Raw genomic sequence first — 11,670 nt, forward strand, 5'->3', positions numbered from 1 at the left:
TTAACGTTCTTTATCTGCAAGGAGATATTACTTATTCTAGTAGAGATGTCCTATAGGAGCAAACCAAACATATTAGAGAGAACCAATGCAATTAGTTATTAAAAAATTAAATTACAAAAATAAAAATATAGGTCAAAATTATATTCCCTCAATATCAGCTCAAAATGGTTTGAAAGGTGGAGTAGAGGGGAGAGAGGAGAAATCATAATCTTAGTGATCTTAAACAACCTACTATCTAGAATAGAATAGATGTTTTTTTTCCCTGCATTGAACAAGCAGCCCCTAATCTCTTTTGAGGCTTTGGCAAAAGATTGATTCTGAGGCAGCGGCTTCAAGCCTAATGCACTCGTTGTCACAAAAGCCTGAGATTACCTTATATTTCTCCTAAATTGGTCACCTAATGATACTGGCTCCAGGTAAAAAATCAAAAGTGTGTCTTCTTGCTATCTTTAGCTTTTGTTAAGAGTCTGTCTCTTGCCTTTCAGAACAGTCACAAGCCCCTTGTCTGCTTATAGAATTGTACACAGCTTCTCTCTGGTACTTTTTCAAATTTAGCACTTGCATTATAACATCAACAAAGATAACAAGGGATCTGGCTGGGTACATGAACAGCATGCGCCAACAGGAGCCCACATTTCTGTCCACATCCCACGGAGATAACTACTCTTGGGGCCAGCCCTGAGTCTGGCTGTCTTTGTTGGTGAGGTTCCCTCTTAACCACAGAGCTCATGAAGACAAAAATCAAAACAAAAAGTTAGTAAGGAACCACTTAGTTCCTTTCCTGTACTTCTATAGGCACCTTGTTTTGAAAGGTATCTGAAAATTACTTTAAACAGGTGTGGTAAGACATGAAAACATGGAAATGACTGTTTTGAAGGAAGAAGTTTTTACTTATAGATCTCCATAAATAGAAGGCACAGCATGCCACGGAGACACACGAAGAAGCACCAGGTTGATCAGGAGGCAGAAGGAATGAAGGAGAAACATAGACAGAAAATTTCATTATGGTTTTTGCAGAAAGGAATGAACAGGCAAAGTGAGCAGTCTAGGATTGACTGGTTTAAATCATTTCAGCAGGCTCTCGGCTGTAAGAGTGGTCCCTACCAGTACCTGTCTGTGGGGTGATTTTAGGGCAGAGGAAATATTGGATTGGTGTGTGAGAGTTAGATAAAGGATGTAGTTGAGGGTATAGAGTTGTTTACTATCTTGAGGAAGTATCATATCCTCTGGAAATGCAGTCTCTCCAAGATTAGCAAAGCCCCAAGATGTCAAAGCATTAAAAAGCACAGAAAATTAAAATTAAAATGACTTATTCACACCTGATGTCCCTCACCGACATTCTCATTTCCTCCTCCTTCCTCTCCATCAAGGGACAATCTAGTCAGTGTGAATGCTCACTGGCCCCCAGGAATACAGTACATCTCTTCACCTGGCAGAAACACTTCCTACACCACTGCCTTATCATATCGCTTAAGCTTCCTGGTTATGAACCAGAATTAAAGACACCTGCATGTCCGAATCACTTGGGGGAATTTATTAAAAATATAGTTCCTTGGTCCCATTCCAGACTCAGAGAATCAAAATTTGCCCAGGTAAAGCCATCCATAGGTATGGTATGTATCTCCATTTATTTAGGTCTCTTTAATTTAGGTGATGGTTAATTCTATGTGTCAAACTGATTAGGCCCCAGGATGCCCAGATATCTGTTAAACATTATTCTGGGTGTGTCTGTGAGGGTGTTTCCAAATGAGATTAACGTTTGAATTAGTAGACCAAGTAAAGAAAATTGCCCTCCCCGATATGAGTGGGCCTCAGCCAATCCATTGAATAGAACATAAAAGGCTGACTAAAGAGAGATCTCGCTTTGAGCTGTCTTCTCCTGTCTTCAGACTCAGACTGGAACTATACCATCAGCTCTCCTGAGTCTCCAGCTTGCCAACTGTAGATCTTGAGACTTTTCAGCCTCTATATCTTCTATCTCTCTCTCTCTATCTCTCTCTATCTCTCTCTATCTCTCTCTATCTCTCTCTCTATCTCTATCTCTATCTCTATCTCTATCTCTATCTCTATCTCTACCTCTATCTATCTCTGGAAAACAGACTAATACATGTTATAATTCTACCAAGTGCTTCGGATCTATAGATTTAAATCTGTGGTGTATATCTTCCAGTTTCCAGTTCCTTCTGAACCATGAAGATTTCTCTGCCTCAGCCCACACAGAATTTCCCTTTCTCTTGAATTCTTGGTGCACTAATGATCAGAACTACACTTCTTTCTATGTTTCTCTGTTTGCATTGTCCTGATTAGTGTAGTTTTAAGTCATAAAATCATGTAGTGTAAATAAAGAACTCCAAATTTGTTCTTTTTAATCAAAATCATGTTTTTATTTAAAATGATTTTGGCTATTAATTTATACAGTTATAAAATAAATAACTTATAGGGATGTATGTACAGCATAGGGATGTAATATATAGTATATAATCAATTATATCGTAATAATTTTGTATGATGGAAGATGGTCACTAGATTTACCATGGTGATCACTTTGTAAGGTATATTAATGATGAATCACTATGTTGCACACCTCACACTAATATAATATTGTTTGTCGACTATATTTAAATCATACTAAATAAACAAACAAATGAACAAACAAAACAAACAAACAAATAAATAAAATGTCAAAGTATCTTAAAGTGGACATAGGCCTTTAAAATGCCTGTCAGTCAGGAACTTAAGCTGATTTTGTTGTTGTTGTTATCACTGCTTGTATTATTAACAAATTCCTTACAGGTTTGCAGCTGAAGAAACAGTCTCATCCAAATTAACAGACTGTCCCGCGCTTACATGTTAGTTACTGATAGAGGCCAGTGTAGAACCGGGTCGGTGTGTAGTGCTTGCCAACAGGTGTGGTGGATCTGCGTTTTGGTTCTTGTGGAGTTTTGAGGTGATGTGGGTGAACTTCGCCGCATATGGTCTTGGCCTTGGTGAAAGGCATGTGACTAACGTGCTGCCCATCCTCGGCTCCCTGTTGCTCTTTCTTATGTAAGAGGATAGGAGAATTTCTGTCATAAAAATGCTCATTATTTTATCATGAGTAGTCTTCTTGGGAAGTGTTTCAAGATCTGTTTATGCTCTAGACTGTTCATTAAGATCCATTCTCTGGAGAGAGAAAACAAAGGGGCTCCGATGACGCCCATTTTTTTGCGGGGTGGGGAGCAGTACTGCATTTACATTGTGGTCCCAAAAGTACCAGAATGGGGCTCAATAAATATTACTGACTGAATAACTCTTGCAGCCAAATATAAGTGGTCATACGCAGAATGCTAGCAAGGACTCAGCCTAGTGCACGTACAAAATACAGCGTTCCCTCCTCTGTGGCATGGGTCCAAGGACCGCCCTCTGCTTTTCCTCAGTTAAACAAGAGGTGCCTGTAGCCAGTTTTAGGTTGGTTGTAAAATACCGTTCCTCTCCCTCCTTCCTGCCCCTCAACGCTTCCCAGTTCTGTATTCACACTGGCCTGGAAACCTGCTTTTCCCATAAAACGAGATAATGGGAAAGGAACAAAATTTGTGCTCATGCCCATGCCAGCACGAACGGAAAAGGTGCCCCGGCTGTGAAAAGGCCTGAGTCATGCAGGAGCGGGTTCTGACCCTGGCGTGGGCCCGCGATTTGTGGAAGTTAAAACAGATTCTAACGTACTAGGGGTGCCCATTACCAAAGGAATCCTGTGATGTATCCTCAGCAGGAAGGGCTCCATTCACAATAGCAACGAAACACAGAATGTACTTAGAAATAAGCCTCACATGCCAGGTATGAGACCTATATAAAAACAACAAAAAGGCTTTATGGAAGACACAAATGCAGAAGGGCTCTATATAAGCCCCGGATATGGAAATGGGGACTGAGAAGACTGCTAAATAATGGATAAAATGCCAATTATTTTGTCATTACAGGTAATAATCATTCTACCTGATAGAGTTGTGGCCAAGATTAAATGGAATAGTACAAATGAAGAGCTTAGCACTGTATCTGACACAAGGTAAGTAGTACTCATAAGTTAACTATGATGATTATTAGCATTTTTAACCAAACAAAACATATTTCTTAAGGGAAGCAGAGAAAAGTCGTTCTATGGATACTTAAGTATGACTTAAAACAATGAGTAAAAGCAACAGGCTACTGACAAAAAGAAGTACAGCTGGAGACAGGTTGCTCCTGACATGGTCCCTGATAAATGCTCTAAGAAACCCTGCTCTAAGAAACTTAACTGCAAGATCAAAGCCATTGCTGATTTGAACCCTAAAACCACCCCCATAAAATTAATTTTCATTTTTTTAAAGGTGGAATTTACATTTTTAAAGAAGATAACTTTACGCATCACTTTTAGATAAAGACCTATAAGTTCTGACAAATGCACACACCTGGCGATCAGTCGCCCCAATCAAAATACAGCGATTTTCCATCACTTCAAAATTTTCCTTGTAATACTTTCCAGTCAGTCCTTCCCACTGTGTCCTACCCTTGCCACCACTTAACTACACTCTTTCACCATAAATTAGCTTTCCTTGTAAAGTTTCATATAAATAGAATTGCACAGTATGTACCATTATGCGTCTTTCCTCTTTCATTTAAATTAATGTTTTCGAGATTCATCCACGTTATATGTGTCAGTAGCTTGACTCTTTTTATTGATGATTACTTTTATTGATGAGTAGTATTCCATTGCAAGGATCCTTCACATTTCACATATTCAATCATCTGTTGATGGACATTTGGGATGTTTCCAGTTTGGAGCTTTTATGAATAGGGCTACTATGAATATTCGCATAAAAATCTTTTTTTCATGGATATATATTTTTATTTCTCTTGGGTAAACACCCAGGACTGGAATTTCTGGGTCTTATGTTAAGTGTATGTTTAACTTCATAAGAAACCGTCAAATTGTTTTCCAAAATGAGTATGCCATTTTATACTCCCTCCAATAAGTAGATTCAAATCCTTGTTAATACTTGATATTGTCAATCTTTTTCATTTCAGCCATTTTAGAGAATGGGTCATGATATTTCATTGTGGATTTAATTTGCATTTTTTGATTAGTAATAATTTTTAGCATTTTTATATGCTTATTGGGTTTTTGTATATCTTCTTTTATGAAATGCTTGTTCAAATCTTCTCTGCCTGTTTTCCTTATTGGATCATTTTTCTTCTTACTGAGTTCTTCAGATCTTCTGAATATAAGCCTTTTATGATGCTAGGTAGATAGACAGATAGACAGATAGACATATTCACAAAATCTTCACAAATATACATTTGTATTTCATAATGGATATTTTGTGAATATAAACATAAATATTTTATTTCTATATTCTGTATATGCAATATATAATATATTAAATATATAAATATATTTCTACATATTTATAGTATAAAATACATAAGTTGGTGAATATTTTATTGTAGTTTGTGGTTTGCCTTTTCATTTTCTTAACATTACTGTTCGAAGAGTAGAGATTTTAGTTTTGAATAAGTCCAATACTTCAGTTTTTTTTTAATGGTGTGTTAATTTTTGTGCCCTAACTCATCGTCTACCCTAAAGTCACAAAAATTTTCTCCTACGTTTCCTTTCAGAAGTTTAAATTTTTAGTTTTTACGTTTAGGTCTGTGATCCATTTTGAGCTAATCTTTTCATATGGTATGATGCAAGATTGTAGGTTTGTTTTTTTCCATATGCATACCAGCATCATCTGTTGAAAAGACAATTCTATCTCCCATTAAATTACATTTTATTTATTGAAAATCAAGTGACTATCTATCTATCTATCTATATATATATATCTATTTCTGGGTATTTATTTTGTTTCAATAATGGATATAACTATCTTTATGCCAGTACCACACTGTCTTGATAACTGTAGCTGTATAGTAAGTCTTGTAGTCAAGTAGTATAAAATCTCCAAATTTGTTCTTTTTCAAAATTGTTTTGACTATTCAAAGTCATTTTGTATTTTTATATACATTTTAGAATCCGCTTATTAATTTTTATTTTTAAAAATGCCTGCTGGAATTTTTATTTGATTTGCATTGATTCTATTGATCAGTTTGGGGAAAACTGACAATATTTTAACAATATTGAAGCTTCTAATCCATGAGCATGGTATAATTCTCCTTTATATATATCTTCAGTTTCTCTCAGTAATGTTTTATAATTTTCTGTGTAGAGAGTTTGGACGTCTTTGTTAAATTTATACCAAAGTATTTCAACTTTTAATACTATTGTAAAAAATAAATGATGTTATTTCTGTTGATTCTTTAGAATATCCTGCATACATGATCATGTCAAATAAAGACAGTTTTACTTCTTGACTCTTTGATTTGTATGGCTTATATTTCTTTTTCTTGTCTTATTGACTAGATAGGATCTCCAATAAAATACTGAACAGTTGAGAAATTAGAAACCCTTGCTTTCTTCTTGATATTTCCTAATATCAAGGAAAGTGTTGATGTTTATTATTAGGTATGCTGTGAGTTGTAGGATTTTTGTAGATGCCCTTGTATAAGATTAAGTTTAACTTGCAGCTAGTCTATGATAACTCTGTGCTTATTTCTGAGGATAGATAGGGCCATGAATCTGACCCTTTGCCTAAGATAGGAATGAGATGTATTATGTAGTGATTTATATTGTGCTATTTAAAGTCCCAAACTTTCTTAGAGGCATCCTGTATCAACTTGTCTACATTGTTTATTGAAAATACACAGATTGATGGCCTGAACCTGGATTACTGCATACACATCTTGGTTGAGGCTGTTTAAGAGCAGGGAGAGGATACTGGCTTGAGGTTTTATGGTGCTTATGTGGTGGGACCAAAGCGAGGATTCCTGTGCAGAGGGGAAAGGGGCTTGCATGGTTTGAATCTCCCACCAGTGACAAAGGAGGGAGCATCAGGGTGAGGACTAAAAGCCATCAGCAGTCAAACATCAAAAAAAAAAATGGAGTCAGATTCTTTACTACAGTGAGGAATTGTCCATGTTATCTAAGTTATCAAATTTAGTGACAAAAATTGCCCATATTATTCCCTTAGTATCCTTTTAATGTACTTAAAATACATTTGGCTGTGGAATTTGTACTGACGTTTTCTCTTTCATTCCTCATATTGGCAATTTGTGTTTTATCTTTTTCTTTCTTTTTTTTAAATTTTGATTGATCTATCAGTTTAACTGAGTCTTTCAAAGAACCAGCTTTTGGTTCATTAATTTTATTTATTGCTTATCCATTTTCTATTTCATCAATTTTCTCTTTATTATTTCCATTTTCTCTGTTTCAACTTTTTTTTTTGTAGATTTCAACAACAGTTTTCAAGAAGCAAAGAAGCAATTACAAAGAAGCAAAATATAAAAGTCAATTAATTCTTGTTTTACAAAGAGAGAAAGTAGACCACAGACATCAACAGAATATAGGAATCTTCCTCCCCTTACACAGTGGATTCAAAAAATAAAACAATGCTTCTAGATCTATAGCAGGCATTATTCACATTTCATTTCCTGAACGTATCCTGTTCAAGCTAGTTAACAAAAAGAAGATGCTATGAAGCAAATTATGCTTCATTCTTAATTTTCACTGCATTAAAATTTTGCAACAGATCTACAAAGCTATTGCAATCAACTATTTATATGTGGAAAGCAAAAGGTGGGTATTAGTCCCCATTAATAATCATCTATCTAGAAAATCATCTATTTAGAAATACTCCCTAAAATTTACTTTAAAAATCATTTGAATATTAAAATTGTTATTTTAAGTAATTTTTCTTAAGCATACTACATATGCAACTGCATTAAAAAGTACCAGAAATCAAAATTGTATTTCAAAGAATGTATTCCATACATATAAAACCAAACTAGAGTCCATTACAGTGTTTAAAGCAGATTTTATAGTTTTTCTTAAAGGAACAATGGTTCATTTTTCCAGTGATGGGTCATTCACATCTCAGTCATCCTCGTTTGGCATTACAACGGCTCCCTAAACCTCAAAGACAGTCATCTGAGAATGCAGAGTGTCCAAGAATTTTGTCAAGTGCCACAGCAAATTCATGTGGGTTACCTTTGTCCTTTCCAGCTTCATGTATTGTGGTATCTAAATCAACATCTCGAATTCCCATGTACAATTCAAGATTATCAGCCTTTTCAATTGCCTTGGCTTTGGTTTCAGCAGGCACTTCTCCCACAGTGTCAGGGTGTTTTGATCTCAGGCGAAGAAGTGTCTCTCTTCTGGTACCAATTTTTCCTGTTGATGAACTTTCAGCTTTTGACCTCGACTCTTTCTTTATAAGAGCTTAGCCAACACCATGATCTGTAACGGTGAGACCAAGTTAATCCTCAGATTTATACACATTCATTTTTTTTTAAATTTTTTTCACATGAGCAAATATGAAATCTTCAAGACCTATTTGTGCTCCTAAGAGTCTTTCCATATCACCTTTAGGTGTGTTTAAAGAGCAATATATAAGATTTTGGAGGATGAAATCTCAAACAAACCCATGATCTTGGTGTAGAGCTCAAGAATGCTGGAGAAACTCTCCACTATGCCTTGCAACTGTCCTGCGCCAGCTGCGTGTGGAAAACCAGCTTGTGGTGGGGGCAACCGTGGGCTCCAGGAGGCTGCTGCTGCCACTGGCACCCACCTGTTCGCCCTCCACCAGCCCGTCCTCTCTTTCAATTTTACTTGTGTTTTCCAAGGTTCTTAAGATGAAACCTTAGATTGTTCATTTTAGGCCTTTTTTTCTTCTTTCAGCTTTATTGAGGTATGGTGGTTAAATAAAATTGTGTATATATAAGGTATATAATGTGATGTTTTGATATACATACACACTGTGAAATGATTCCCTTTCTTCTCTCTTAATATAGGCCTTTAAAGCTAAAAGTTGCTTTCTAAGCAATAAGAATTTAGCTGTACCCCACACACCTTGATATGTTGTATTTCATTATAATTCAGTTGAAAATATTTTCTAATTTCCCTTATGATTTGTTCTTTGACTCATGGGTTGTTTAGAAAAGTGTCATTTAATTCCAAATACTTGGATATTTTTCAGATTTATTTTCATTCATGATTTTTAATTTAATTTTGTTGTGGTCAAGGAATATACTCTATGAATTCAATCCTTTTAATTTATTGAGACATGATTTATGGCCTACCTGGGTGAACAATCCACATGCACTTGAAAAGAATGAGTATTCTGTTATAGTCAGGTGGAGTGCTCTGTAAATGGTGGCGGCTTTAGATTGAGTAGCCAAAGAGGTCTTTTCTGGTAAGGTGACAGTAACCATGTATAAATGACAAAAAGGAACCAACCAGGTGGACACCAGGGAGGGCAGACTGGACAGATGGCGTGGCTGGTATAAAGACCCTGAGATGGGAGGTAGGCCCTGTATTAATTGCCATTAATGGACAACGTCCTCAAAAGTCATACTTATTCAGGTTTTGGAGAGCTGCTGTTACACCTGGGCTGGTTCTCACATCCACAATCCTCCCTTCTCCGCAGACCAGAGGCTGAAGGCATTGAAGGGCTTGGCGTTCAGTTACCCGGGCAGCAGCCCCACTCCTGGTCTTTGTCTCAGTTATGATTTCCAGGCAACGGCCTGATTCTCAGGACTCACTAGAATAAATAACAAATCTAAAACGATAATAGCAGTTATCATATTGCACAGTGCCAAACACATACATAGTAGATTCACTTAATCCTCATCACTACCTTATGAGGTATCATTATTCCTTTTACATACAAGAAAAGTGAAGTTTAGTGAGGCTGAGGAATTCACTTAAGTACATGCACTTGGGAAGCAGCAAAGTTGGGTTTTAGGCCCAGACTGGTCTGACTCTAAAGCCTGTGCTTCTAACCATTAGGCAACACTGCCTCTACTCACCTTGTCTATGCCAGTTATGACCCCTGAATCCCTGTCTGGGCTTGAAGTTGCCAAGTAGGCAGCACACTGAGCATAAAGCTCTGCCTTGTTCCTGCTATCTCTTCCGCCCTGGATACAAGCCCTTGCCCAGAACCTGCTCTATTCTGACATCCCTAATCCTGCTGCCCATCTCACTATGTGATCCTGGCTTGCGTCTGGCTGTCCTATCAGGGACTGGGAACACTTTGCTGTATCAGTAAGATTCTCGTTTTTGCTTCCTGGCTTTGGCTTTCCCCAGGCCTTCCCAACCAGGGATGCATCCAGTTCCAGGTCTCGGCCTCTCACTGTCAGCCTCACATCTGTTTCAACAGACCCTGGTATTTGATAGAATTTACTGCCCATCAGCTTCCAGCTTCTTCTGGGGTTCTGTGTGGTTTACAATCCTGAGGCTTATGGGAACTCCACTTGCTCTTCACACCCTAAACGTCATCTTCAGCAGTAGATACCAAACTATTTTTTATCAGAAACCCCAACAATAAAATATTTTTGCACTTGTACTCCTGATATATGTACAATTATGTATAAATCCTAGACATGCACTAGAGTACCAGTATATTATGTAGTTCACAAAGCATAAAATATATGAAAGCATTAAAGATTGAGATCAAATAAAACATCTTCTCTGATATATACATTTTAATATTTCATATATCACAATATACACACCCATATACACATACACTAATATTTTATATATATTATATAATATACGCACTAATTGTTTCTACTTTAAGAATTCGACCATAAGAATTTCACCTTAAGAATACATGTGTATGTGTATGAGAGAAAATATTTTATTTGATTTCCTTCTTTAATACTTCCTATAGCAGTTACCCAAATAACATCGTTTCATTCAACATTTTTTTATTATGACATTGATGAGATGCTGTAGGAACTTAACTATTGTTTATATTAATTAACCTATGATAAAATTGGTTTTGTTGTACGTCTCTTGCTTACAGTCACAGAACTAGCAATGACAGTAAATGAGGACTTACTATATATTTTCTGTGCTTTATAAAGTATATAGTATACTGGTACCTGTCTAATATATATACACGCATGAATATTTTCTGTACCGCGAATTTTCATGTGGTTCACGTGAAGCGTACACCCTTCCTCTGAAGATCCCTAACCTCAGGATTCAGGCCAAGCCCCTCGGGGGCTGTCCCGTCTCTCCACAGTCTGACTCACCACCTTCTCACCTCAGCCCACACCTCTTTCTGACAGGGAGCTCACCTGCCATTGCCATCCATCCCAAAACATGCTTCAGAATGAGAATAACCTGGCGTTAACTCCAGACTGCCACTTACCAGCTGTGTGACTGTGGACAGTATATATAACCTTTCTGGGCCTCACCCCTAAAGCTGAGACAATAGCACCAAATTTTCAGGGTGGTTATGAGGACAGAAAAAGGAAACACCTAGAAGAGGGTCTGGCCTAGGGAGGATGGCCAGTGAATGACATCAGCATCATTTTTCCAGGGGGCTTACTCCTGCCTCCAGCCACAATTCATGCTGATCCCTCTGTCCTACTGAGGACCCCTTACTTTCTAGTTCAAGGACTCCTTTTCTGACCACTCCAGCCTACCCGAGCTCCACATCTCCTACTCTTCATCCTCTGGAACCCCCTAAACTTCTTCACTTAGGCCTGGGCAGCCCTAGATTGCCAATTAATTATTTCTGTCTACTCTCTCTTCTTCAACCAGCCTAA

The 11,670-nt window shown here is 37.2% G+C and overlaps 1 pseudogene; it reads right to left on the reverse strand.

Moving 5' to 3' along the window:
• Window positions 1-7,988: 7,988 nt before the first annotated feature.
• On the reverse strand, window positions 7,989-11,203 carry LOC120609379 (PDZ domain-containing protein GIPC2-like; annotated as a pseudogene).
• Window positions 11,204-11,670: the final 467 nt, after the last annotated feature.

Source organism: Pteropus medius, unplaced genomic scaffold (genome assembly GCF_902729225.1).
Source record: "Pteropus medius unplaced genomic scaffold, Ma_sr-lr_union100, whole genome shotgun sequence".
Taxonomy (NCBI): Eukaryota; Metazoa; Chordata; class Mammalia; order Chiroptera; family Pteropodidae; genus Pteropus; species Pteropus medius.